General features: G+C 34.7%; 1 long non-coding RNA gene across 1 annotated transcript; it reads right to left on the bottom strand.

The window, feature by feature from the left end:
- Positions 1–795: 795 nt before the first annotated feature.
- LOC148939428 (uncharacterized) lies at positions 796–6,698 on the bottom strand. The gene is made up of 2 exons (XR_016143518.1): positions 6,609–6,698; positions 796–989 (listed from the first exon to the last, which is right to left on the bottom strand). It is a non-coding gene; the product is annotated as an uncharacterized LOC148939428 (long non-coding RNA).
- Positions 6,699–7,368: the final 670 nt, after the last annotated feature.

The following is a 7,368-nucleotide window of genomic DNA, read 5'->3' as shown; positions in this document are numbered from 1 at the left end:
TTATGTAAATCACCCCTCATGTCATTGCACGTGGCCAAACAACAACAGATTGATAATCCTTGAATAAATTATGTAAAAAAGTTGTAGGTGGCAGCACGGTGTTCTCGTGGGAGTAGCACCCCCCTTTCTACTGGGGTGGCACCGTGATTGCGTGATTTTCGGGGAACCAAATTTTTTTTCAGGGTGAAGCATAGATTTTCGGGGAAATACCCGAAAATTTGGGGATAGTGCAAGTCCTACTTGATTTCTAATCAGGAAAATCGAAATACTAAACCACACGAGAAGGAAAAGCTCCGACTTTCCGGTTGACACAATAAAGAATAGCTGCAAAATTAATTTAAAGTCGACCGAACACCGCCGCCTCGCCGGCGGCGCCGGTGGTGTTGCGACACTTCGGTGGCGGTCGACTGGGCCTCTCGTCGACGACATTCGGTCGATCCGCCGGCGCGGCGCCGGGGTCTAGTCGTAACACTCCACGGAGCTTTAGCACCAGAGGTCTAGGTCTGGTTGCTTACGCAAAAAAATGCTCATTTTATAAACGTATAGTAGTTTCAAGTACCATAATGTTAGCTGGTTCGTATTTATGACAAGTATAAACACAAAAACATATCTAACATGGAATCCTGGTTATTCTAGGTCTGTGGGATCGTTGGTGTACCATCTGTCCCTTCCCACTTTTCTAGTAATTTTTTTACTTCGTTATCCATCAAGAGTTAGTTCCGTCCGCCCATTTGGCTACTATAATTCAAAAATGATTGTCATCACACTGCATTCCTTTCTATCTAAAACAAACGATCTGTGCCGATAGTTTATTAATTTCTCCAAAATAAATCATTTCTCAAAACGACAAAACCCGGTTGGTCTTTGATATTGATCAAAATTTAAACGAATTTATGGTTCCCATCGCTAAGGCTTTGCTCTTGATGAGATTTCTGGACAGCGAATCAGTGGGATTGCTGCTCGGCTTCAGTCTTGTCATGCAGGAGGAACTAAAAAAAAAAATTGTTTTTCTAAAACTAGCAATATGTTCAGGGTAAGGAAAAATTATAATAATCAGGACCGTCGAGAGGAGGGAGGGGTGAATTTTTTCGATCAAACGGGAACCCTGCCTAGGCAAAACTAAAAAAAAAAAAAATGCTTTCTATTCTTTCACAAAATCGTACCTTTAATAGGAAAACTAAGAAGAGTAACATTTTTTTAAAATATGAATGGATTAAAGTTATTTAGATTTTTGATAAGAATAAAACCCAAAAAATTTATGCGTTTAAATTCTGTTAGGCTGAAAAGAGAGAAGTTTAATTTCGAAACTTGAAAATGAATCAATTTCTCATCGAATACTTCACTTCCGCAATTATTATTGAATTCAGTCGAAAGTGCCCAGAATTGGTTATTTGCGAATGAAATTACTCTATCGTAACGTTATAATCTCGGGGGAAAGTAGATTCTTTTTGAATAGATCCTCTTAAAAGCCACATCCTTTGCGAAGTTTAATAGAATTATTTTTCTTTTTGGCTCCTATAAAGTTGGTTAAATACCATTTTTTTGCGCTCCGAACAAAATACAAAAATTTTCTCTAATAACGTATTGATTTGTTTGAAGAATTAACTAATAATTGTTAGGAGTGGTATCCTGTTGAGCCTGGAAGAAAGACTTGCTGGTTAGATTGTTTTAAAAACTTTTTTTAGTAACGGTAGGAACAAGCCTAAGCACGTGGCCTGTTTTACTTTTAGTTCCCACTTGCTGCGTTTCGCAAAAAAAGAAAAAAATTATAACGAATTTGCTGATTGCGGACGATTTTTTTTTAGTTTTTTTTGTGAAAAAAATTTAAATCCGCATGCGTTGATGTTTTCCAAAGCATGGGAGAAAACTTGCTCAGGAATCAAATGAATAGCTGATTGTTCAACTAGTTATTTACTATAATATATAAATTATTATTCTTTTACTTCTTCATAGTAAGAATAAGTATTCAACAGCGGCAAGTACATTGAAATTCGTTTCTGTTAGACAAGATAACGGTAATTGGGATTTTTCCGCGTTATACCTGCAATTTTCCAAGTATTTTTTACAGTTTTATTCTGTAAAATAAATGTGTTGCTCGAATTGCGCTTTTCCGCAAATCGCAGCGTATGGGAACTAGGCCTACGGTCTCCACATACTCGTGCTCTCCACATAATATGCAACACGAAAACATATCTAAAATGGAATCCTAGTTATTCTAGGTCTGTGGAATCGTTGGTCTACCTTCAATACCTTCCCACATTTTTAGTAATTTTTTTTTTTACCTCGTTATCCATCAAGAGATAGTTCCGCCATCCCATTTGGCTACTATTATTCAAAGATACTTTGGATACAATTTGAGAATTTGACATCAGGGGATAACCGCAGTATTAAGTTTTTCTGATCCCCATGATTACAGCTTATGTATGCAAATGCACAGGATAGAGGCCTTTGGGCCCATTTCCCAAACCTCGAGATTTTTAAGATTTTCTACATATTTTCTTATAATTTGCAGGTTTTTTGGGTTTTATTTGATTTGTATTGCCCAAAATGCCAGGCCTCTCTGCAAATAAGCTTCTGTGTGCGTAACAGAGTCAAATCATTTTCGTTTTTCCAAAGTCTATCTTTTAATTGGTTATTTTAAGAATATATAGTTTCTATTTTTGGAAGATATAGCGCAGACCAGAGTAAAATTGAACTGACCGACGTGATGACGGTTTTCTGCGCGTCTGGGACAGCGAATACCAATGGAAGTCACTTTTTTTCTGTATAATATGTCAATTAATCGCGCTGTCTTACTGCATTGCCCCAAGAGCACTTTTGCAGGGGCTTAAAAACCATTGAAGCTCTACATAAAGAAAGAAAAACGAGCAAAAATGGGGTTTTTAAAGGCCAAATGAAAATACTGAAAAAAAACAACAAAGCGAATATTTCGAGGGGACAGACGCCTCTCTTCTTCAGCGCGAAACGAAATAAAGTGTCCAAGGAAAGTGCCGAAGAAAAAATCAAACAAAAAACAAACGCGGAAAGTCAATGTGAAAAGAAACAAAAAACTTAAGAAAAAAACAAAAATTTAAAAGATGAATAAAATTCAATAAAAGCCAAAAATTATAAGAATTAAAACCAAATACCTAACAACCATAAAAGCGAGTTAGTCACCCATATTCGCTATTTGCACAAAATCCAAAAAATTATGAACTGCCATCGACGGATACTAGCGAACAACTCGCTAGATACGATGGCAGTTCATAATTTTTTGGATTTTGTGCAAATCGCGGATATTTTGCCGAGTAACTCGCTTTTATGATTGTTAGGTATTTGGTTTTAGTTCTTATAATTTTTGGCTTTTATTGAATTTTATTCATCTTTTAAATTTTTGTTTTTTTCTTAAGTTTTTTGTTTCTTTTCACATTGACTTTCCGCGTTTGTTTTTTGTTTGATTTTTTCTTCGGCACTTTCCTTGGATACTTTATTTCGTTTCGCGCTGAAAAAAAGAGGCGGCTGTTCTCTCGAAAAACTCGCTTTGTTGTGTTTTTTCAGTATTTTCATTTGGCCTTTAAAAACCTATTTTTGCTCGTTTTTCTTTCTTTATGTTATGTCAAGCCAATGTGGTTTAAGAAATTATATTGAAGCTCTACTAGTCTTAAAACTATGCCAATTTAGTATATTAAGTTAATATAAGTAAATCATCATCAGTCTGATACGCTGCATTGCCTTGCCCTGGTATCGAAAAGACAGCCTTGAAAAATAAGCAACAAACTAAGATAACTGCTAGAAGGTTATTCCCTTGTAACACTGCAACATTAGACATATTGTACCCGTGAGATGCTAAAGTTAGAATTTTTCTACATTCACAAATTGTGGCATGAGCGCCTTATTCTCGGCTTTCAATTCCAGCTTCAAGGCCCCAGATTTCCTTCTGTGAAACCATCACTCTACGGGGGGTATTATCCTATAGGTCCAAACAAACAAGTATTAAACAATTTATATGAGATATTTTTTTTCAATTTATAACCTAAATCAGTTTTAAAACCTTGATGTTAAACGTGGCAAAAGGACAAAAAAAAATGTATATCGCCATGCGATAATATTCTCCCGCCTCTTTAGAAAAGTCGATAATTTCTATGTCTTTCCTTTGAATGTTATAACATATTGTATAACACAATAGAAAAAAGAGAAGGAAACGACAAATGAACAAACCACAATTTATTGGAAAAAAACACTGAATTACTAAATACCCCTACTGGTCTCGACGACAGACGGAGAGACCGGAAGAAATCAATCTTTAGACCCAAGACTGTTACGTCGATGGGCCCTTTTCGTTTGTCTGAATGTCTCATAAATGCCAATAAATTAGCATGACCAATCAATTTAATAGACTGTCGGGTGCCTGACCCCCACTGGTAGTCTATATATCTTTATGAGGATAGACAAATAATACATAAATAACTGAAACAACAGACCATTGAAAATATCTGTGATCAGCTTCAAGAATAAATGATTTAAAACCAAACGGAATATATACGTATAAATAGCCGGCGTCAGTGGCTTTATTCAAGGAAATGTAGAGGGAGTCTATATTTCAAAATTTTGGTGGAAAATTTGTTGTTTTTTCGTACTTGTCAGTTATCCCGAACACACTCAATTTCTTGTTCTAAGTAAAACTGGTTTCTCTGTCTGCATTCTAAGATAATTAGCTTAATCTCGGTGTGATAAACTACTATACAGGTATATTTTAATCAAATATAAACAGTTCGTGGCAACCACAGTTTATATAATTATCCAGTATGGTTATTCCCTATCTCACCCATTATAAAAACCCGGACCGAGGTGCAAGTGCTCCGAAGAGCGTAGAAACATAAGCGGCATTAGATCTTTTCACGGGTAGACAAGTCAGATTTCTCTTGAACGTGAAACTTGGCTTCAACATTGGAACACTAATTTTGAAGAAACTAATTTTAAATTAATTTATTCCAATACATACATGAAAATCGGTAATTAGTAGTGCAATGTTATTATTAGATGTTTTTAGGAATTAAAAATAGGTTTCGAAGTCAAGTTGGTTTCAAAGGCATTTTGAGAAAGTTTCTGCCAAAATACATGTTCCAGGGTAATTGGACCTCTGATGGCAGATAAAATGAGAGGTGCTGTTTGTACGCGCCGATATATATATATATATATATATATATATATATATATATATATATATATATATATATATATATATATATATATATATATATATATATATATATATATATATATATATATACTACGAAAGCTTTACGAAAAAGAAAGTTTTTTTTAAAGAAAAGTAAAGGCCATATTAAACTTAAGATCAGTAGAAATAAAAGCCTACAATAACTCAAACTCAAAACGACCAGAAATTATTATTAAAGAAAAAAAGGAAAGGAGAATAATTGGTATGGCGGTAACACTGCATATAAATTTATATAAATGTATATATAGTGGGTTGTAATAATGCAAAAGGTAAATATAACATTGGTTTAAAAATGGAAAGAAAGACAAAGAATGAATTTACAACGATAATCAAGTAAAAAATAAGTTTTATTTGAACAATGTCATAAAGCGGTGACATTTGATTATGATATTTGGTGCTTCGCATTGATATTTCAGTTTTAAAAGTTTTATCAATTTTTTCTCAAAGGGAAATTACGTGATGGGCATAGCTAAAAAAAATGTATAGCTAAAAATGTATTATTTCTTATAGGTCCCCGTTAGAAAAAACTTTTAGAAATATTTTGGAAATTGTGCCGTAAAAGGTCTAAGATTATACAGACTCAGCAGTAAGAAATGAATTTCATTTATTTTCTGGTAAACAAACTGGAAGAATATTCTATAATAGGAGCTTTTCTAGGGTAAAGCCCCGTAAAATTTTGGATCTGCCACTAAAATGTATGATGTCTTTCAATTTTCTGAAAATTCCCTAAGAATTTTACGAAAAACACTTCTTAACAGACGTTTGGTATTTTCTTGGATAGGGCTATTGTGGCAACTTTTACCACAGCAACCAATAATTAGAACGCAAGTCCTATAATTGGTCTCAATCAGGAACCCTTATCGCTATCTAAATTCACAAAGTGCAAAGATTTTCAAACAGAGGTGTTTATTGTTTAAAGTTCAGGAAAGGTCTGCCCATTTCATACGAAAACATTGATTGGAAACGAAAGTAGTCTTATCTAGAAAATAAATATCGTAGAAAATAAACATCACGACGTGAAAAAAAAACTGATAAACCATCCAGTGGCGGATCCAGAGGGGGGCGAGGGGTGCCCCCTATAGTAGTCTAGAGTAGCGTAATTTAACTAATTAACGCAAGTTTGCATTAATTAAACTTGCTCCTAACTTAAGTTTATCGGATCAACCTATTTTACGCCCCCCCCCCCCAAAAAAAAAAATCCTGGATCCGCCCCTGAAACCATCACACCTATTCCACCAGTTATCAGAAGAAAAAAAATCCTTATTTTCACAAATTTCATCATCCCCCCGCCCCCTTTTTTTTTTTTATAAAATCCTACATAGGCCAATCAGTTGAGTCCACTGTATATGAATAATAGATTGTCATTATTTGCTTATAAACTAAGTCATACCTATGAGATGGGACAGATTCAAACCACTTCACTTGGCCGGCTCACAAAGTTTTTTCTGCTTTTGCAATTTCGAATAATGCACTTTGTAACCATTTCTCATTGATTGACGTAAACACACTGATACATAACTGCACAAACAAGTGGGAGGAGCTTTTTGTTCGCACCGAGATCGCAGACCAGAAATGATCTGCGATAAACTTACTGGATAATTCTATAAACTGTGGTGGCAACGAACTGTAAGTAAGGAGCGACCCGGCTCAATAGTAACTGAAACTCTAAAAAAATGGAATCTTTATACCAATAGATACATCAAAAGAATCAGATTTTCATGCTGATTTCAAATATATAAGTTTCATCAAGTTTAGTCTAATCAATCAAAAGTTACATGAAAATTTGCCTTATTTTCGAAAAAAGGGGAAAACACCCCCTAAAAGTCATAGAATTTAATGAAAATCAGACCATCAGATTCAACGTATTAGAGAATTCTACTAATGAAGTTTCAAGCTCCTATCTGCAAAAATTTGGAATTTTGTTTTTTTTTGCCAGAAGAAAGATCACAGATGCGTGTTTATTTGTTTGTTTTTTTTTGTTTTTTTTTTCCAGGGGAGATCGTATCGACCCAGTGGTCCTAGAATATCGCGGGAGGGCTCATTCAAATGGAAATTAAAAATTCTAGTGCGCTTTTTAAGTGACAAAAAAATGGTGGTCTACTAGGCCCCCTCCCACGCTCTTTTTTCCCGAAGTCAACCAATAAAAATTT

This window comes from Artemia sp. Qi Xiang Cuo, chromosome 21 (genome assembly GCF_049724085.1).
Source record: "Artemia sp. Qi Xiang Cuo chromosome 21, ASM4972408v1, whole genome shotgun sequence".
Taxonomy (NCBI): Eukaryota; Metazoa; Arthropoda; class Branchiopoda; order Anostraca; family Artemiidae; genus Artemia; species Artemia sp. Qi Xiang Cuo.
The sequence above is the reverse complement of the archived record's forward strand: the minus strand, read 5'-3'. Positions and strand labels throughout refer to the sequence as shown.